Here is a 23737-nt window from a genome sequence, read left to right on the forward strand (position 1 = left end):
TGAAGAATATCATGTCTTTAAAAAAGTTATTTTTTTAAAGATTATATTCAAACATAAAGAAAAAGTCATGCTTCCCATATTTTTTTTTCCAACTTCACTACATCCCAATCCATAATCCCTCATTATGTACCTCTTCATTTTGTTTGTTGATTTTATTTAAAACACATTTACGTTATATTGCCTCACCATAGTGGAACTTTGGCCTTAGGCCTTGATAGAAATGTTTTTACAAGATTTCTTATATTTTCTTATACCATTTTCCACATTGTACTGGTAACCTAATTTGACATCAAGGTAAGTTATATATTTGGATATATACATTATTATAGCCAAATGAAAAGGGTTAGAGGTAGAGTTGACATTCCCCTTTCTATTGGAATAACATTAGTTTCGGTGTAATGTTCTTGTTTTCTTGATGTAGTAGATTAAAGCATATAAAATATGAGACCAACACATGTATAAGATGTCATCTAGTATGAGAATGTTGAATATATACTAAATGGAAATTGAAGAATAAAGATGTAATAAATGATAATAAAAAAAAGCAATCGTGTAATATTTATCTAAATAAGCATATACTAATCTTGATTTGTTGTTATAAGTAGGTTTTTGTATATAGAATTATCATCTTTGAATACCAAATAAAATACATAACGTCACATGATTTTTTATCTTTTTTTCCAAATAAACCTTGATGAAGAAACCCAAGGGGTGCATTCCCAATTTTATGAATGGCAGTTTTATTAATATATTGGTGCCAATTAGCATATATTAACCTAAGGGATTCAGACCAGATACTTGTGGGCATGAAACTTATAAAATTCCCAATTGATACCGAATGAGGCTGGATGGGGTGACTCTAGCATAGTGACACCACCAATCCCCTTCCTTTAACTTAGCTTGTCAAAAACTCAAAGGTTTGAAGCCAAATCAATGTGAGAGTAGTGTTCAACAAAAAATTAGTGACTTCAATGACATGAAAAATATGTTGAGATCTTATAGTATAATATTAATCTTTCAATTTTAATTTTTATGGATTTGTTAATCCCTTGACATTGCATGAAACAACTTCAATTAAGAACTAGCTTAGGGTTTTCATGCTTGTGTAAAACCTAAATAATATTCGTTATCCAAAAGATGTTGTTGGATAATTTCTAAAAAGTATATTTGACTTATATTTGAATATTATTTTTCATTTGTTAAATGAATTATACCAAAAGTACAAATTGTAGTAGTGAAGTGTTATTATACATAAACCTACACAATATGGTATTTTTGCAAGAGTACTTGCATGGTATGGTTTAGTACTAATATGTATGGATAAAATGAAATCTTAGTATATTTGTACATAAGGAACATGGGTGAAGTCAAAATATATAGATTTTATCCCTAAAGTGGATTATTATTAGTTTTGCAGAAGATTTTGGGTTAAAGATGCATTACTTGCACACATAAATTTGAAACTAAAGACAAGTACAAGTTTATAGGGGTCGTGGATGGTTGGAATTCTTTTGTTGGGTAATGATAGAGCCTCCTAACAAAAAAATGTCAATCATGAAAAAAAAAAAAATGTGTTGTTTAACTTAAAAAAATTTGTAAGTTCCCCAGATTGAGGTGACTATTGAGGGGATGTTGGAGGTTGGGGCACAAGCCGCCACCCCACTGCCTCCCACTGCAAGGGGGGTAATATGTCTAGCCCACCCTAAGCACTAAACATGAGATCAATCCTTTCCAAATTCAATTATATCTCTATTTCATAGCTGTGTTTGGAGAGATTATGCTCTCCAGCCTTTATGCTATGTGATGGTTCGTTCCCTGCTGCAGGTGGGATTAGTCTCTTGAACTACCAATAATGATGAGTTTGCATATGGAGAGATGCTTTTAAATACATGGGTTATGTCTATGACTCTTCCTGAAGCAAGGTTGTCTGCCTCAGATAATGGAGTTGAGGTGAGTAATGTCTGCATTCATCTAAGCCTGTTCCATGTATATAAAGTGACCTAGTGCTCGAAGGGTAAACTGAATAGTGTATTAGCTATTGAATCTAGTTGTGATGAAGGGATTTTGTAATAAATTTCATGGATTTTTCTAAATTTACTGGTTATAGATGTAGAAGTCTCCTCCCTCTCTCCAATGCAGGTGTAATTGATAGCTTGGGCATCATTGGTTTCTTTCATCATTGTATTGTTTGTTCCCATCGAATGCATTAATATCTCTTTCGATTTTGTATCCATCTATTGCAATTTATTTTTTTCATCATATCTCTAGGTGATATGGATTGTGACTTTCTTTTTGTTGGCATCTAGAAAACGAGTGACCCTACCCAAGTATTTTCACTTGCCTCTTTGTTCTTTTGTCCTATTATTTTTGTGTTGGCTTATATTGGCAACAATATTGGGTGGTTGGCATTGATGTCAACCTTTACATGTGTTTGGCTTGATTTCTAGTTAATCATGGTTGTAGGTGGTTGGTTGATACCGCAAAGGGTTAAAATGGTGCTACATGTCTTTGATGGGTTGCTTGCAAAAGTGTTGATGCAGTGGTTGCAGATCTAGGAGAAAGAAGACATAATTTTGATGATTGAAGAGATTGTTGTTGTCTTGTCTCTTCATGACGTGGAACTAGCTTAACTGTGCAGTCTTGCTTCACCTTGCTCTTGGTACTCGCCCATGACTTACTGTAATGTGCCCGTGGAACTTCTTGTAGGTTGAGAAAGGAAAAACATGTACATTCCCAGGGAATTTTCCCATGGTATTTGATGCAAATGGTGACATGTTGATGAAATCCTATTTGATATAGTCATAAAGAGAAATGGAATGTAATTAGTATGTTGATTTGGTCCAATTTGAGGAGGAAAAGGTTAGCATCAACATAGGATTCCATTGTTGGATATTAGTTTAGCTACTCTCCATTATGAAGCTGAATAATATACCCATAGCAGTGATCAAATTTAGGGTGAATGTTGTAAAGGTTTAGTCCATCATTGTAGATTCCATGTATTATGTATCTTGCCTTGTATTACACTATAGTTAATGGTTGTGTTATATGACCGAATGAGGGTTTGTACTACTACCCTTAAACTATGGCTATGTGATTTTTTGGTGTTGTTGATTGTGTTGATTGTGAGACGGTTGTTTTTGTGTTATTGTGGCAGAAGACGACTTAGTCTGAAAATGAATGAAAGGGTGGTCCGAAGTATTTGAGGATTTTGGGGCCTTTAGCAAGTGGTGGCTTGTTAATATAGGGAGTTTTGGCTTCCTAGCTAGCAGTGGCCAACAAATTTATATTGAGGAAGTTGGGGTCTCCGAAAAGTTATGGATTGCTAAATAGGGTGTTGGGGCTTCTTAGCTGGTTGCAGCCAAGGAATTGATATTGAGGAGGTTGGGGCCTCTGACAACTAGTGGCTTGCTAAGATAGGGAGTTGGGGCTTCCTTGCTAGTTGGGGCCCAAAAATCTATGTTGAGGGAGTGGTTGTTCCTAGCTAGTTGGGGTCAAAAAATTTATGTTAAACAATAGATTGAAGTTTAATAAGTTTAGTTTTTCCACCTTTGTCCTGAGGATGAACCACATTAGCTTATTCGAAACGTCGACCAAATAATACTAATGTGATTAATCCAAAAGGAATGCTTACTACATTATGGATAACAAAAGCCTAAAATCTAACATTATAACTCTACACGGAAGGGAAATGGCTAATAAATCTCATCAATTTGTTACACTGGACAATCCCTCTTGCGGACAAGAGCAATCTCCCTAGATCCTAAATGGAAACTAGAAACAATCATGACAAATGAACTAAGTCTTTCCCTAAGTTGAACTTGTTCGATTTATAAGCAATATAGCTAATGGATAAACCTCTTACGAGTTTCACGAAATGCCTGATGAAGATCCTTTATTGTGACTTGATGTAGCTCTTCAATGCTTGATAGGAGCTGCAAACATAAACCATAAAAGGATCAAAAGCACATGTGATATAGTAATTCAAACAATTTAGCCTAATGTTCAAGGAAATTAGGGATTGAATTTTCCTTGATGAATATAATAAGCAATTGTAAACTATTCATCATTCACAAAAGGAAAAATCAATGGGAGAAAGTGCTCATTTTTGTTAATCAGAAGATAAGTGGAACGTTACAACCTTTGCCTTGATGTCGTGAGGTCCCTCCCACATGCCTTCAATATCCTCCTCAGATGACAAGATACCCAATCTCAAACCAACAACATAAGTTTGTATTCTCTAAATTCTGACCTCCTGCATGCCTCAAACCTCTAGTCCTTTTATAGATCAAAGAGGGGGAAGTTTCAGATCCCTAACCAGAGGATGGAACTCCTTTAATGAAGGATTAGTTTACCATGAGAAAAGGGATGGAGATGCATATTATGAGGGTTATAGTTCGAATAGTTATCACCTGGAAGCATTCAGTTGGGAAATATTCGACCAACTATGTTTCTAGAATATAATTTTTATTTTTACTTTCTAGAATTCACCTGCGTGTGTTTATATTTGTAGGTAGAGTGCATCTCTTCCCTGTTCTCAAACTGAATTTCAACTTATGCACGGGAAACTCTAGAGAAATCTACAGAGGTGGAACTTAACAAGGTGTAAGGGCTATTTGACCCAAATTTCTCATGTACTTTAACATATTTTAAGTTGTTTGACTTCTAAGGGAGTGTTGGGCTAATTTATTGACTAAATTAACACAAGTATTTAATTATCAATCCGGGTTTGTAAAACTTGGAGGCAAATCCACTGTATATGGACATCAGATATAATCAAGTTTAGAAGATAGAATTTGAAGATTTAAAGAAGTACATATTACAAATATAAACCTATTTTAACAATTTCTAATTCACTTATGTAATATATGAGGGAAGAGGCTCCTAACTTAGGAGAACCAGGTTGTCTTTCCCTACAATACTACTTTCATGAAGATAAATCTAAGAGCACTAATTAACAATGGTTTATGATGCAGAATATGTAGAAGAAGATGCTCCTAACTAAGGAGGTCCATATTGTCCTTCTTCACAATCCTACTATATCATAATCACCATTGCTTCAAACCAGAAATGCATAAATAACTTCAAATGAGAAATGGAGAATGAAATTCAGTTTTAGTTCAAGGTCAAATAGAAGGAGAATTTAACTTAAATTCTTGTGTGTCCCTTCATATGTAGATTAGAATTAAACCAATATTCATTCAGCAATCATCACACATCTAAATACATTTGAAACAAAAACTAGTCTATGAAAACTATGAAAATTAAACCAAGAAGTGTACTTAGCTTGGTGTGGGGGCCCTCCACCCTTGCCTTGCACACTTGAAGAAATCTCAGCTACAGCAACTTTAGTAAATCAACCAAGCATGAACAACAAATTGGAATGAAAACAAGTTCTTCAAATTAGCTCCCAACTCAAATTATACAACAGTTACATACAAATTCCATTACAAAAGCCATCAAAGTCTTGGCTTTAAATAGAGGTTTAATGAAACAAACTAATCTATATTATCTCTAACACTCATATCTACTCATATCCACCTATCTAAGTCGAACTCATCCAATTCATCCCAAGAAATATGGTCAATCCCATAAAATCTCAAAACTGCCCTATTTCCTAGGGATTTTCTGGTGACTAGTCATGTTTGACCAGCCTTGACCGGGCCTAATAAAGCTTGTTCTAGCCGAACCAAGTGGAGTTAGCTTAGTCCTAGTTCCCAAGCTATCCATCCATGCATCAAACTCGAGCCCAAGTGTCCTGCAAATAGGTCATCCACATAGCTATTACGGGAATTTCTGATCCAGTCCAAAATTGCACTTGAAACTCAATTTTCATAAAAACTTCTAGAAATTGCAAAATTAAAATTAAACACCTGAATATGCATAAAATACATCAAAATGAGATGGATGTGATGGAAAATGGATGGAAAATATAAGAATTAAGTAGGTTTCCCTAAGCAAAAATAGACCAAAACTGAGGCCCAACGGGGAGCTGGTTTCAACATGTTCACAGATGGTAAAAATATCCATAAACTGATCAAGTTTCATGGCGAAAAATTTACGTGTAACAGATTGGCCCCTAAAGTGTGAAGTCTGAGAAATAAGTTTAAATATTGAATTGCTTTATCATTTCAAGGATCAGATCATAGGAAATGGTCGGAAACCTGCAAGGTACATTCAAAGGAACACAATCCAAAATATATATCAAAAATCATCTTTGAGGTAGGCATTCCCATACTTAGAGTAAAGTGAACTCAGTGAAAAAGCATGGAAAAACTAAGATCATATAGATGGTAGACACAACATGGACACAACCATCTATCTACATAATCATGAATATAAAATCTCCTCACAACTTGGATTGATGAAATTAGATCCAAGGTCTTGATCTCCATCTCTCGATCCATAGTATGATTCTAACCATGCGAGTGAATGTCTTGAAGTCAAACATGGAAAAAACCACTTGATTAACGGTCAATGATGTGAACCGTTAACAAGTGTGAGAGAAACCACCAATAATGAAAATGGTTCTCAAGGGACTCCCAGTACAATCTATGAAGTGCGAATATGTGATTTAAAGTCGAACACTCATAGAATAGTTCAATCAAAGGCCAATTATGAGAACCTGTCGTCGAAAGAAAAAAACCTACCATTAAGGCATGCATGATTCAAGTTACCAAAGGTTTCTAAAAAAAGTTCCTAGATAATGAGCTGAAATTGATAGGAAGCAATCCATCGTAGGAAATCCTACGACACGAAACATGATATCAAGTTTTGAAAATTGTTTGCAAGGACTAACTCAACGATGGCCGACGGGAATCAAGGCAAAGATTTTGCAAAGGAATTTGAACCAAGGTTGAACTTCTCTTGAACACACAATGACACTATAATGATTTGGCAGCATTTGACTCAACGATAATACCCAAAACCATGAATATCTTCAATGAGTTTTGATTAACTATAAGGAAAATTGATATCCCAACCCGGACATGAATGTGAGGAGTGTTGTGTTCAAGAGCGACATGCTACCTTTTAACTAATGATGTAAAATGGACACCTTCCCCAATTTTCCCCCACCATTATTGGCAAATGCCTCTTCATTTTTTAAAAGCTTGAGGAGGATAACATATGCTTGGACTATAAGCTCATCCTTTGGATGAGTCCATCGAATTATTTTGAATGAACCCTAGGAAGGAATGGTTTGGTCTTGTTATGCTTAATGAGTCCTATAATGTTTAATTTTTTACAAGTCTAGAAAAGGGGTAACTTGATGTCGTTTTCTTTTAAGAGTTTGAAAAAGACACAAAAATAAAAATCATTCAATGCTTTAACCATGAAATTTTGATGATCTCAAAGAAAGTAAAGCTCGACTTTTTTCATTTTTAGAGAGCCAAAATAAAAAAATAAGTAGACTCCATCAGGTTATTTTTCGTCAATTTAGTCTCTTAGGTCTGAAAAAAGGATAAAATAATAGAGGAGAGAACTCTATTGACCATGTTTGATCAACATATATGATGACCAAGAACCTGAAGGCTCTGCCCCGCACTCCTTACCTATTGCTGAAACAAAAAAAATGGTGATGACCCTTGAAAACACTGGGCGCACTCCCAATTTTTTTTCCTGAGCGCAACTCAATAACAGGTAATTACCAATTCACAATACAAATAGGAACATTGTTTTATTTTAAGCGCTGGAATCGAATTCCTAGCCTCTTCAAAAAACAACGTAGGCAAGACAATGCATTAACAATCACACAACCGTGTTAAAGCGCTCGTTACAAACCTTTGCAGGCATACCTATATTGCACTTGTGCGCGGTTAAAACCCAAAACGATCCCAACCATTTCAATCTAATTTAAAATTGATGTGATCCCATAGAAATTGGTTAATTAACACACGTGTATGTCGATTGTCCAGTGTTCCCCTGCAGCACAACTACACTTACCGTGATCGAGAGTCACCCCCATGAAACTCGTGATTGAATGCCGCAATACCGGATCCAGATCTGCTCCGATGCGGTGGATCGCAATCTCCAGGACTGATTGTCAATTATTTATTACTGACTTCATAACGCTGATGCGGATTTCTCTGAGCTAACTCAGTTCAAATGGTGCATTCAATTCCACATCTGTGATTCGATAGGGATTTACTCCACGTTCTCTATGTTAGGACTTCCCAACTCACAAAGGTGACAGCGCTGAGCAAATGGTAAAGCAATTCCAGATTTGAAGAGTTTGGAAAATGGAATTCAATGGTTTATACTACCATGATTTTTTGCTACAGATCCATGTTGCCTAAGCTCACAATGATGGATGACATATTCAAAAGATGCAATTAGGATTTTTTTGGAATTGATCTCAAAAAATGAATTCAGATTATTGAGCAAAACACCGATTATCTCCAGACCCATAAAAGCAGGGCTCCTCAGGATGACCATTTAAAATGCCAGTTTGCAGATTTTTATTTAAATTCATTACACAGACATCAGTGCGCAACCTCCAGTAATTGTCATTCGACTTTTTGGAAAATAATCACGCAAACACAGATAAAAACAGAGCTTTGGACTGGTTTTTTTTCTTTATTTTTCCAGAACTACCCAAAACCATACACGCTGTCCCCTTCCCACTCTAATACACACTCTTCTAATTATAAGAATTCTAACAATAAACTCCTACTTATTTGGGCTCGCATACACCTGTTATAACAATCTTAACAATAAGATAGACACGCCTATTACAGTAATAGCTAATAATTTGTAAAGTCGCCTTCTTTAACAAACTGAACCGAAATGAATTCCACTTTGTCAAGCCACAACATGTGGGCAATTTCCCACATTGCTGGCCCGTCCCGATGCTCCTGCATCAGACTCCCGGAGAAGAAAATATTGGTTCTTTAAACTTTCAAGATTGATGCCATATTTCTGCAATTCAGTTGCTATCAACCAACTGGAATCTTCCGCTGGCTGCTCCTTCCACTTGACAAGATACTGAAAATATGTCTGCCCTCGAGTTTTCTTGGATATCCTCTGATCTAAAATAGCTTCAACTTCTTTCTTGAATGTTTTTGGTACCTGTTCTTTCCAATCCACAGTTTGAACTTCATCACCTGTAGCTTCAGTCTGAAATTCTGTTTCTGCCTCTCTGAATGGATACAAGTCTACAATATTAAAAATGGGCGATATTCCGATCCCTTCCGGCAACTCGATCTCATATGCATTGGCTGAAAATTTCCTTTTGATTTTACATGGCCCTATCTTCTTCAGTTTCAGCTTATTGTAAGTTTTTGTAGGAAATCTCTCTTTTCTCAAATATGCCATGACCAAATCTCCTACCTGAAACTCTTTTTCTCTCCTTCTCAAATCTTCTCTCTGCTTGTATCTCTTGCTGCTTTCCTGTAGTTTACCTTTAACCTCTTCCTGTAGCTTCTGCATTTGTCCAGCAAAATCTTCAGCACTTGCACTTCTAGCTTCCTGTTTCCCCAAGTCTCTTAGCTCATATACTCCTCTCGGATGCATTCCAAAGACAATCTGAAATGGGCTCATTCCAGTGCTTCGGTTTGGTGTGTCATTGTAAGCAAATTCAGCTTGAGCTAATGCCAAATCCCACTGTTTGGGATTCTGATGTACCAAACTTCTTAATATATTCCCCAAGCTTCTGTTTACAACTTCAGTTTGACCATCTGTTTGAGGATGGTAAGCTGAACTAAAACTAAGTTTAGTTCCCAGCTTCTTCCAAAGTGTCCTCCGGAAATGCCCTACAAATTTAGTGTCTCGATCTGATACAATACTTACAGGAAAACCATGCAATCTTACAATCTCTGAAAAGAACAAATTTGCTATGTGTGTGGCATCATTAGTCTTCTTACAAGCAATAAAATGAGCCATTTTAGAAAATCTGTCTACAACAACATAAATAGAATCGTTTCCTCTCTGAGTTTTTGGTAAACCCAAAACAAAGTCCATACTCACTGCATCCCATGGTCGATCTGGTATGGGCAATGGCTGATATAGTCCGGTATTTTGACTCCTTCCTTTGGCATACTGGCATAACCTGCATTTCTCAACATACTTTTTAACATCAGTTTGCATTTTAGGCCAATAATAAAAAGCATTCACCTGAGCAAAAGTTTTGTCTTGTCCAAAATGACCAGACAATCCTCCACTGTGCTTCTCTTTAATGATGTTCTCTCTCATGGAACATTTAGGAATGCATAATTTGTTGCTTTTAAATAACAGGCCTCCTTGAACAAGGTAATCCATCCATTGACTTCTGTTATTGCTCACTGGATTCTGCACTGTTGTGTAGATGTCTTTAAAATCCTCATCATCCTTGTACATTTCTATAATTTCATCAAAACCTACAACACCCAATTTAAATTCTTGCAAAAGAAAACTTACTTTGCTCAATGCATCCACCACTTTGTTAGACTTACCACTTTTATGCTTTATTACAAAAGTGAAACTTTGCAGAAATTCCACCCACTTGGCGTGCTTCTGATTTAGCTTTGGCTGATTATTAATAAACTGCAAAGCATGGTTGTCTGAATATAAGATGAACTCCTTGGTAGCAAGTAATGCCTCCATTTTTTTAATGCCTGCACAATAGCGTAAAATTCTTTATCATAAGAAGAATATTTTTTCTTTGCATCATTTAACTTCTCGCTGAAATATGCTATCAGCCTTTGCTCTTGGCTTAGCACTGCACCAACTGCTTCTCCACTTGCATCGATTTCCACTTGAAAGACTTTCTCGAAATTTGGTAAGGCTAGAATAGGCTTTTCTGTTATCTTTCATTTCAACAAATTAAAATTCCTATCAGCTGCTTTTGTCCATCGAAATGGCTGATTGACCTCCTTGATTGTCTCAAGGATTGGTGCACAAACTTGACTAAATCCCTTTATAAATTTTCGGTAAAAACTAGCAAGTCCATGGAAACTTCTTACCTCAAAGACACTCTTGGGAGTAGGCCAGTTTTTTGATTGCTTGTACCTTTTCCGGATCCATTTTCAAACCGTCTATGGAAATCACAAATCCCAAATATACCAGCTCCTCTTTCATGAAACTACATTTCTTCAGATTGATTAGTAGTTTCTCTTTCTGCAGAGTTTTCAAAACTAACTTCAAGTGTTCCAAATGCTCCTCTTTACTTTTGCTAAAAACTAGGATATCATCAAGGTAAACAACAACAAATTTACCTGTATATTCTTTCAGAACCTCATTCATTAGTCTCATGAATGTGCTGGGCACATTAGTGAGCCCAAAAGGCATCACTAACCACTCATACAATCCACTGTTGGTTTTGAAAGCGGTTTTCCACTCATCACCTTCCCGGATTCTGATCTGATGATACCTGCTTTTCAGATCTATCTTAGTGAAGTACCTGGATCCACTTAAACAATCCATTAAATCATCCATCCTAGGCAAAGGAAATCTATACCTGACTGTTATCTTGTTGATAGCTCTGGAATCGGTGCACATGCGCCATTCTCCTCCCTTTTTCGGACTAAGCACCGTTGGCACAGCACACGGACTCAGACTTTCTCGAATCAACCCTTTTTCCATCAGCTTTGAACCTGTCTTGCAACTTCTGCATTTTCCTGAGGAGTTAATCTATATGCAGCTTTGTTAGGTAGACTTGCTCCTGGTATTAAGTCGATATGGTGACTTATACTTCTAACCGGTGGTAATTCATTTGGTAATTCATCCACAATGATATCCATGTAACTATTTCACACAGATTGAATTTCTTCAGGCAAATCATGTAAATTTGTGGAGGTTAAAATTACCTTTGGCCTTCCCACGATAGCAAAATGCATCTCTGCGCTTTTATCCACCTCTTGTAGAAATTCTTTGCCACTGATCAGCATAATATTATTTTCAGGAAGCTATTTATCAACATCATTCTTCACTGGCAGCAACGTATGCTTAACTCCATCCTTTTCTATGGTGTAGGTATTTCTTCTTCCATCATGAATCGCCTTTCGGTCAAATTTCCATGGTCTCCCCAATAACAAGTGACATACGTCCATGGGCATTATGTCACATAAAATCACATCTCTATATGTGCCAATCTGCATTTCCACATTACATTATTATGTCACGGTGACTTGATGACCCTTCTGAAGCCAAGATACTTTATAAGGTGCAGGATGCGCTTTCTTTGGTAACCCAAGCTTTTCCACCATCTCTGTAGACACAAGATTGTCAGTACTCCCGCTATCAATTATAACCTTACAACACTTACCCTTTGATTTGCATGTAGTTCTGAACAAGTTCTTCCTTTGCGCAGGTTCTCCAATCTCTTTTTCTGATCTCAACAAAGTTCTTCTGAGCAGCAATGATTCACCTTCCTCCGGTGGTTCTTCCTTCTCTACAAGTCGAGGTGGTTCCGGCTTTGCCTCAGCCACATTTGCACCCCTCTGGCTTGCTGATTTGTTATGAGGACAATTCCACGACGTATGTCCCCATTCTCCACAGGTATAACACCTGACATCTCTTCCCCGCCCTCTTCCTCTGGGCACGAATCTCCCTCTACTAGAGTCACCCATCTGTGGTGATCTGCTGCTTGAACTTCCTGCTTCAAACTGATGTTGTGTTCCTCTGGATCTGGCTGATCCTCTACCCCTTGCTGAGCTCTTTCCTCTGTTTCTCTGGTTTTGTTTGCGCAACAGTTTTTCCTCTGCCTTCAAGACTGCTTGATAGGCATCCTCAACAGTTTTCAAACTTAACAGGCTAATCTCATCTTGGATCTCATACCTTAGTCCATTAATATACCTGGCTACTTTCTCCAAATCATCTTCTACATGCCCTGTTCTGATATTTAACCTGTAAAATTCTTCAGTATATTCTTTAACAGACATTCCTTTCTGCTTCAGATTTTGCATCTGCTTAAAAAGATTCAAATGATAGTCTTTAGGCAAAAACTTATCTTTCAGTTTGCTTACCATTTTATCCCACTGCTTGATCTTAGATTTCCCCTTTCGCATTCTTGATGTATGTAACTCGTCCCACCAGATGGCTGCATGGCCCTTCAGTCTAGTGACTGCAAACTTCACCCTCTTATTCTCCTCAACCTCTTCATAGTCGAAATACTAATCTATGGATCTGATCCAATCCATGAGCTCCTCGGCATTTAAACTCCCTTCATACATAGGAATTTCTATCTTGGGTTTGCTTCCAACTTTTGCCAGCATCTTGAGGACTTTGGCAGTTTCATTTTCTTCTCCTGCTTCTGCTTCTTCCTCAGATTCTTCTGAAGAACTTTCAGCTCCCTCATCAGGCGCTCTTCTCTGGGCTGTTTCCATTGTCTCCATTCGTTCACGCAGTCTTCGCACTTCTTCTATCAGGACTGCATTTGGTTCTGGTCTTCCTCGACCAATTCCTCGCCTTGGCGGCATCTTAGCTGCAACCACCTGTATCTTTTGCTCTGATACCAAAAATTGATGACCAAGAACCTGAAGGCTCTGCCCCACACTCCTTACCTATTGCTGAAACAAAAAAAATGGTGATGACCCTTGAAAACACTGGGCGCACTCCCAATTTTTTTCCTAAGCGCAACTCAATCACAGGTAATTACCAGTTCACCATACAAATAGGAACATTGTTTTATTTTAAGCGCTGGAATCGAATTCCTAGCCTCTTCAAACAATAACGTAGGCAAGACAATGCATTAACAGTCACACAACCGTGTTAAAGCGCTCGTTACAAACCTTTGCAGGCATATCTATATTGCAGTTGTGCGCGGTTAAAACCCAAAACGATCCCAACCATTTCAATCTAATTTAAAATTGATGTGATCCCATAGAAATTGGTTAATTAACACACGTGTATGTCGATTGTCCAGTGTTCCCCTGCAGCACAACTACACTTACCGTGATCGACAGTCACCCCCATGAAACTCGCGATTGAATGCCGCAATACCGGATCCAGATCCGCTCCGATGCGGTGGATCGCAATCTCCAGGACTGATTGTCAATTATTTATTGCTGACTTCATAACGCCGATGCGGATTTCTCTGAGCTAACTCAGTTCAAACGGTGCATTCAATTCCACATCTGTGATTCGATAGGGATTTACTCCACGTTCTCTATGTTAGGACTTCCCAACTCACAAAGGCGACAGCGCTGAGCAAATGGTAAAGCAATTCCAGATTTGAAGAGTTTGGAAAATGGAAGTCAATGGTTTATACTACCATGATTTTTCGCTACAGATCCATGTTGCCTAAGCTCACAATGATGAATGACATATTCAAAAGATGCAATTAGGATTTTTGGAATTGATCTCAACAAATGAATTCAGATTATTGAGCAAAACACCGATTATCTCCAGACCCATAAAAGCAGGGCTCCTCAGGATGACCATTTAAAATGCCAGTTTGCAGATTTTTATTTAAATTCATTACACAGACATCAGTGCGCAACCTCCAGTAATTGTCATTCGACTTTTTGGAAAATAATCACACAAACACAGATAAAAAACAGAGCTTTGGACTGGTTTTTTTTTCTTTATTTTTCCAGAACTACCCAAAACCATACACGTTGTCCCCTTCTCACTCTAATACACACTGTCACCTCACTACTCGATACATACTCTTCTAATTATAAGAATTCTAACAATAAACTCCTACTTATTTGGGCTCGCATACACCTGTTATAACAATCTTAACAATAAGATAGACACGCCTATTACAGTAATAGCTAATAATTTGTAAAGTCACCTTCTTTAACAAACTGAACCGAAATGAATTCCACTTTGTCAAGCCACAACATGTGGGCAATTTCCCACATTGTTGGCCCATCCCGATGCTCCTGCATCAATATACCTTTTTCATAAATGGTCCTGGCTCATCCCGTAAAAGGGGTAAACTTATATTGAGGGGATGATTGTTCATTTACTTTTACGAGTTCAAACAAGAAAGTACTAGATAATCTTTCTGTTTCTGAAAAATTCTGAAAAGGGCTTAAAAGAAGACTCCATGATTTTTGCTTTTCGTATTTTTGTAAGAGCATAAAAAGCGATAAAAGTCTGCTAAAATGTCGAAAATGATTTATCTTTACTCCATAAACGATCCTACACATTTAAACTCAATAACCTATCATAACCAGTGAAAATTTTAAGAACCCCCCCTAAATTTATAAATATAATAAATGGGCGAATCTCCATGGTATATAGGAAAAATGGAAGGCGATTTTATCAATAATATAATATGTATATATATTTTTTGGTGAATCTCTCACCAGGCATGGCAAATATTTTACTCAATTATAAAATCTTGTAAGATCTTGGGGAGTCTTTCACTAAATAATAAAACTTTGTAAAGTCCTAGTGAATCTTAGCATAGGCTACATGATGGTTTAATTCCCCCATTTAAATAGGCTGCATTCCAGGTGAATACCATGGGTCAATACCATGTGCCATTTTGGTGAATACCATGGGTCAATACCATGTGCCATTTTTATTTTTATTAATTCTAATATTAGGGTTAATAATGGTTTTTTTGCATGGTATTAATAACGATCTAGTCCATGGTATTTGTCCCATAGTATTTTGGCCATAGGTTTCACCTAAATATAACCCATTTTTTGAGTGTTCGTAAATATAAGGTGACTTATGGAGTAAATATAAAAAAATACCACTTTTACAAATATGGTATTTGGCGCATAGGATTCACTTAAATAAAACCTCTTTCTTGAGCCTTCATAAATAGAACGAGGGTTATGGACTAAATATAAAAAGAGGTTTTATTTATTTACGATAAGTCTAGTTTATTTATATTTTTATTTATTTACCATACCTTTTGAGTAAGTATAAAAAGACGTTTTATTTATTTACCATACCTCCACTTTACTTATATTTTTATTTGTTTACACCCTTACATGTATATAAGGTGACTTATGGAGTAAATATAAAAAATGTATTATTTATTTACCATACCTCACATTTATTTATATTTTTATTAATTTACCATACCTCTTTTATAAATATGGTATTTGGTCCATAGGATTCACTTAAATAAAACCTATTCTTGAAAATGGGCGAATGGAAGGTTGTAAGTCCTAATTTCAAGGGCTAAATTTACCTTTTTTACCCTCTCCCTTAAAAAAAGGTGGGCTATTTGAGGTGATTTGTAAAAATGTACTATGATACAAAATATTCGCCCACTAAAAATTTAAAACCCCTTAATTTCGCCAAAGGGCGAACATTCGCCCCTAAAATTATCCTTGATCATAACTACTCGAAAGCATGTTTTCCCTCTCAAACAGATTCAAAATATAAAAATAATAATTTTTAAGCTCGAAAAACTTATAAAAGTGGGAAAAATTAATTTTATTCTTACCATTTTCATTTTCACCAGTTCGGAGCAGAGAGAGGAGTTTTTATCGTCGAACTTCCAATATTGATTCCGAGCCAACTAGTGGACGAAATTGCACATCGTTTCCTCTAGGTAGAAGATCTCTCCATAACTTAGCTTTCTATCTATTTATTTTTCATTTTAAGCTTTCATTTGTTTTTTTGGGACAAATATTTATTCAAAAATGCACCTTCAGTCCAGCACGGGTTTCGTTCAATTGGGCCCACGCAAGCCAATAAAATTTTCCACATGGAAAATCTCAGCCTATGAAATTCTTTTGGAAAATTCTGCGCAGTTGCGCCTTGTCCTTAAAAGGACGGTCGAGCAGGCGCTTGGAGCTATTTTTAAAACAAGTTTTTTTCCCCAAAAAACATGAAATGAGTTTCAAAAATTCTTCTAACTCCTTTTAAATTTTCATTCCAGGTCATTTGATTGCTCAAAAATGGAGTGGAGGGAAAGAGAGCATGAAGCCAATGATTTGGCTGATCCATCCACTTTTTAGGTTCTCAGGACTTGTGGCCTCCTAAAATACTGGCTTATCCCTGGGATGAAATCCCAAGTAGACCTGATGACATGGCTGGTGAGGACTTGGCATGTCTAGGAACAGTGCTTTGTGATTTTTGATCACCACCTCACCATTGATGTTGACATCTATTTTCTGATTCGGTTGTCTCATCGGGGAGACCATCTTTCACTCTTTGGATGGAGAGAAGGGGGAGATACTACTGATGGATATCTATGGCGCTTTTGCAGGGGTGCACCACCTAAATACAAACAAATTGACATTTAGTCCACTAGTAGAAAATGAGAAATTAGTGACTAGGTGACTAAAAAAAGTTAGTCACCATAGCTTTTCCATGTGAAATACTACCAGAAATGAGAAATCTTAAGTGACCGAACTAAAAATGAAATCACTAATTTAGTCGCAGGTTAAAATATGTGACTAGCTAATAATTAATACAACTAAAAATGACTAACATGAATTACTAATTTAGTCTAAGAACAAAAATACAACTACCTAACAAGTATTACAACAATATGAATCAGTTTTTTATGTGAGTCATCGTAATTGTGTCAAGCAATCTAAACTTAAAAGTGATAGGGGATTGAAAGGTTGTTAAAGATTGATTGAAAGGTTATCCTTCCTTAAACACTTCTTCATCCTCACATAGTGTATAGGTGAGCCAACTTTGCATTATTTATCTCTAATAATTTGTAATTTTAAAAATATATATTTTTAATAAAAAAAATTATTTTATGTAATTTTTTTTTTAAATTCTATTCATTGAATCTAATTGAATGTTGTTCCAATTTGAAATTAATTTGAAGAGCAATTTTAATTTTTAAGACTATAATATCAAATAAAAACTACTTTAGTTTCATATTAACCGACCTAGATCCATCTTAGCCACGAATATATCAAGCGTCGAGAGGGATCCAATCTCTCAAGGTACAAACCTATTTTCTAGTGCAAAACTTGAGGAAATGTTTGCACTTTGAGAGATTGGATCCCTCTCGGCACTTGATAGTTATAGGGTTAATATGCATCTAGGTTGGTTATATAATAATATATAATATCTATATTTGTATTTGTGTCTCTTTGTTATTCCTTTTCTCTAAATCACACCCCAAACATACACACACTTTCTCTCCCTCTCTTCCCCTTCTCTGTCTATCTCTCTCTTCCCCTTCTCTCCCTCTCCATCTATATCCTTCTCTCTATTCCCTCCCACTCTCCTATCTCCCTCACTCTCTCTCCATGACTCCCTTGTCACCCCCTTTCTCTCTCCACCTTTCTCCCTCTGTGTTTTTCTTGTTCCCTCCCTCCCCTACCCCCTCCAATTCCATCTCTCTCTCCTCATCTCTATCTTCCTTCCTCTATATCCCTTATCTCCCACCTCCCTCTATCTCTCCCCCCCAAATCACTCTCCCTCTCTCTCTCTCTCTCTTCCATCCAACTCTATCACTATCTCCCACCCTCCCTATCCTTCTCCATATCTATGTCTCCATCTCTCTTCCTTTCTTCTTATCTCCCTATCTCTATCCTATCTTCTTCTTTCTCTTCCCTCCTCTCCTCTCTCCATCACTCTCTCTACATCTCTCCCTTCTCACTCCTTTCTCTCTCCACGTATATCTCTCTATGTCTGTGTTCTTTCCTCCCTCTCTCTCTCTCTCTCTTTCCCACCTCACTCTCTCCCCCCCATCACTCTCTCTTTCTCTCTCTCTCTGCCCTCTAACTTTTTCACTATCTCCCTCCCTCTCTCCGCCCCCTCCCCAATTCTCTCCTAAAATTGATCACATTGCATTGTGTTTAAGAAATTATCTAAATTAAAAAAAAAAAAAATGGTTGTAAAATATTAAACCTATATTTTGGATCAATCATGTCAAAGAAAATAAAATAATGGATTTTTTTTTTTGAAATCATGCACTATATTTAATCTATTATAATTAGTTATCATCCCTTGGATCCTTCATTAAGAACCGACATAGATCCATCTTAGATTAATTTTATTAAAACCTTAATTTAGTTTCTATGGGAATATTTTTAGTAGTCGTGAGGATAGAGGGTTTAGATATATCTCAAATTGTAACATTTTCCCTTTTAGATTGAATTAAAAAAATGTTTTAAAATTAAATTAAAATAAAATATTTTTGCTATGTAATAAGTTATGGTTTGTTGGCATGTGGTATTGATAAGCCATGGTATTGTAACAAAGCCGATTTACAATTTAATATCCATGGTAAAGTGAGGTTGAATATCCATGGTTAACAATCTTGTCATATTGTTATTGTGAAATAATTTATGTTTTTTGGGCATGTGGTATTGATAATCCATGGTATTGTAACAAAGACTATTTTTTACCAGTTAATAATATCTACTGTAATGTGGGGGTGAATATACACAATTACGAATCTTGTCATATTGTTCTAAAATAGTTTGGTTGTGAAATTAGTTATGGTTTTTGGACATGTAGTATTGATAAGACATGTTATTGGTCCATGGTATTGTAACAAAGCCTATTCACAAATTAATAAAAAAATCAAAATATAACAAATTGAATTTTATTATTTTTATTAATTTAACTTTTTATTATTAATTGACGTCATATTTAAATGTTTACACTCATCCCAATATCATTTTTAACTTCTCCTTCTTCTTTTTAATTTAGCGTCTTATCCAAAAATAACAAATTCTTATTAAAAATAAATCATTTAACCAAATCGCAATTTATATATTTTATTTTATTTTATTTTATAAATATTTACTTTATTTTTTCCATTATAAATAATTATTTTCTTTTTCATTTCCAGTTTAGCGTTGGGTTCAAATAAAATATTCACATATTACAACATCACATTGTAGCACTGCATTTTTCTCTCCCTTGTTGATATCTGCGTGGAAATGCTAGAAGAAGAAATAATATCAACGTGATCTATGGATTTCATGGGTTTCGAACCCCAGATGGAGTTTTCATGGGAAACATCTTAGGAGAACATCAACAATTATATGGAGGAAGGGCAAGGTCATTGGGCATGGAGATTTTGGCCATTTGTACATGGGTATGAATTTGGACTCTGGAGAGTTATTCCTTTTTACTAAAGATGATCCTTTGTACTAAAGATGATTTTTGTTCTTATGGGTAAACAATTTTGAGGGTTTATATGCTCAAAGCATAAATTTCATCTAAGTTGGAGGGTTTAATGATTATGATAATGCAGATCTTCATTGCGGCCAACAATTCATCAAAAGAAAATGCACAAGTAAGAATTTTTCATGTCCTTATTATACAAAGGGTTTAATTATTAATCTTTATTGCGGCCAACAATTCATCAAAAGACAATGGACAAGCAAGCATTTTGCATGTCCTTATTGTATAAATCAATTCGCTCCTCCCTAACTTTTTTAGGGTCAAAATGCATGTTTTTTTTTTCACCTTTTTTTTAGTGGTTGATTGTTTGTGTAATGGACTCTACCATGCCCAAATTCAAAGGGCTCAAGTGATGCAAGAATACTTTTTGGTAGGATGCAAATACTAGACCTTCCTCAAACTTTGTTACATGAAATTAAAATTTCATGTAATCATGAACATAAAATCTTTTATGTTTCATCCTTAGTATCTGATCTCAATTCCTACAATTTTAAACCATGTTACTATATTTTAAGTAGAATATACTTAGATCCATTACACCTTACAACTCTCCAAAGCTTAGGTTAATTTCAGCTAAAAAGATGGAACCTGAATGAGTTTTGAAATTTAGACTCAATGCTTATAGACAATGATTAAAAATGGAAGAATCCAAATGGTGTGATAAATTTTACCCACCCATCAATTTCCAAGACCTTTGCTAATATTTTGAACCTAAACAGGGAGAGTAGAAGAAGAAGAGGAGCGTGGATGAGGGGGACCCTAACCTACTTGATACTTTTCAAAATTTGGGCATGCCTTTGACTAGAAGAAGAGATTGACCAACGTTGTTGTAGAAGTTGTTTTTGATAGTGTTTTCATTTCTACCATGCATAGGTAGAAGCTATAGGCAGTTGAGGTTATCTTTTGTTCGTTATAAGAGGTAATTCGGGAGTATCTTGATCTAGCTTCGAAGTAGCTTGGTAGGGTTGTTCCTCCTGCTGATAACTATTATGTTGCATTGTATTTTTTTTAGTGATAGCTCCTTCTATTAAATCCCCAAGCATGCTTTGTCACCCATGGAAATATCCACTTATTTGAATATGAATGAGATGGAGACCAGGCAGTTTGAGAGGACTCTTATTGTTGTAGATGAGAGGATATTTGTGACATATATTGAAGGATGCATTGCACCATTTTATGACACCAATCACCTCCATGCCACAGTAGTGGATCTCTATTGCACTGAGGGAGCAATGATAAAGGATTCCACTATAAATAATTGGTATGTCAGGGATGGGGAATGTAGACGTGGGATTTATAATTTTATTATGTAAAGAGGTTTGTGTGATGGAGACAAATCAAGGATTTCATGGACCTGAGTAAAGACTAGGTCGAAAATCACCTAGAAATACTTAAGAATTGTTTTGAAAGGCGATGATGTAATTGGAGAGTTCTATTATGTTGCCTTGAAAAATAACTATCAATAGGGGTGGAAAAAGATGATCCATATCGGGAACAATTGCAGGAGTAGGATTGTTTATAAAATTATATCTATACACAAGTCAAGGAACTACTACAGAGGATTAGTGTAGGTGCAACCAAATTCTCATAATGCAAGGAATTTTTCATAGTGTGATTCGATGCTCATCGGTGATGAGGTAGCTGCAAATACTTATTGTTACATTCAGGTACAATTTGAGTTGCATTCTAAAGTCTCTAATTTCATTTATTGATAGTCCTTCTTGTGTCCTTGTCTCTCTTAATTTCATTGTTGTAGGATTGGAATGGGTTAAAAAATCAAGCACATCATTGAGTAAAATAGGCACCCACATGTCACTACATGTCATTGTGAAAACTCTTTGTATTTTATACAATTAGAAGTGAGCAATATGATGTGTGCACAACTAAAAATACTAACATGCATGATGAATCTAGTATTAGTATGGAAATCGAAAGCAAGAATCATAAATTATCAATAAATTTGTGACATGGAGTAAAAAACACAATAAAAGATTATATGCCAACATTTTCTATTTAGTGCAAGATACTACTAATATTTCATAATTTTCAGAGATGGTGGATGTCATGAAGATTCCCTTAAGCAAAGTTACTGAATTGAAGATAAGATGGTCAGTACAAATATTTAATTTAAATGGGCTAAATTTAGGTAATTAAAACAAGTTTTAAAATCACTAGAAACACCACCCTTGTTTATTTTAAATAGTCTAAATTTAGGTAATTAAAACAAGTTTGGAAATCACTAGAAACACCACTCCCGCATCATTTTATTTCTGGTTGTACAAGATAATATTGAATAAAATTATGAGCACTTCCATTTAAATTGACCATACATAAAATAACAAAAAAGGTTGATGCTTTTAAAAGCTATATCCATCATTAAATATAAGGTATGACAAGGATGGCTCATATAATTTTAAAGGCTATATCCATCACTAACTATAAGATAAGAGTTAATGAGATGAGAAAACATTTGTCTTGATATAACATGTAAACGTCATATTACAGATAACTCATGCATATTGTATCTTATTGTGCATATGTTAATTCAATCTGGGTATTTTTTACATTTAAATTGTCAAATATGTAGAAGTTACATTACACTAGCTTAAATCCACACACAAATAAAATATCAGAAATACGGCAAGGGAATGAGTAAGCATTTTCACAATGGTTTAAAATTTCCCCTTGGTTGATGAAGAACAAATTCAATGCTATTTTTGGTGGAGTGTTAAGTTATTAACCAAAGATAAAAAAAAAAAAAATGTTAGTCTCTTAAATGACTGAAAAAATGATATTTAGAATGTTATATAGAAGTTACATTTCATGTAGCTATATCTACCCTGGCGTAACTATAATATAATTTCCACTCCATTTTTTTATATAGAAGTTACATTTCATGTAGCTATAGAAGTTACATTTACGTGTTTTAGATAGAAGTTACATTTTACATAGCTATATCTACCCTAACATAACTATAATATTCCAACTCCATTTGTTTCACACTTTTCAACATATTAAATATTTTCCTATTTCAGTATGATTATGCAATTAAATAGTTGATATTTTTTAAGACATCTCCTATTTGCAACATTTTGAATTCTTAAGTGGGATCTTGGGTAGGTTTTTGTTACTACCATATATCATGTTTTAAGTAGATGGTGTTTTATAATTCACCCAAGAGACTTTAGGAGCAACCTTGAATTGCATGCTTGTTTCCATTATACATCTAATATTTGCAACCTTTTCCATGTGAAGAACCCAATAGCCCATGTTGAACATGAAGCAAGTACCTCAAAAATTGGGGAATATAAATTATTCTATTTCTAGAGGGGGATAGATCCAGAGAAAGCAATGACAACTATCATAAATGGATTTTGTCGAGTTGTATTTAATGAAATCCCACTAGAATTTGCTACTAAAGTAAATCAATTGATGAATTTGAAGCTTGAAGGTAGTGTTGAATAGGTGTTGAAAGGTATATATATAACATTATCTATCTACATGATTTTAATTCCATGAGATGGTGTCTCACTAACATTATTGTCCGGTGATGGGTGCTAGATGTAGATAGCTTTCTCATGTCCTACAGGTAAATTGCATCATTATATTTCTATGAAATCTCGGAATGTGTTCAAAGGAACATGCATGTACTCTTGAATTTATCTATGTTGTAATAAAATCAAGAATAAATTTGTCATTCCAAATAATTGGGGTCTACCATGTAAGTTTACTTTAGTACATG

General features: G+C 35.5%; 2 pseudogenes; both read left to right on the top strand.

Moving 5' to 3' along the window:
- The window catches only part of LOC149263095 (ferritin-2, chloroplastic-like), a 133431-nt pseudogene that overhangs the window by 11945 nt on the left and 97749 nt on the right, over nt 1–23737 (top strand).
- On the top strand, nt 1903–23460 carry LOC149263097 (iron-sulfur cluster assembly SufBD family protein ABCI8, chloroplastic pseudogene; annotated as a pseudogene).

Source organism: Pinus tabuliformis, chromosome 6 (assembly GCF_031772625.1).
Source record: "Pinus tabuliformis cultivar Carrire ecotype Pingquan chromosome 6, CPIR1, whole genome shotgun sequence".
NCBI lineage: Eukaryota > Viridiplantae > Streptophyta > Pinopsida > Pinales > Pinaceae > Pinus > Pinus tabuliformis.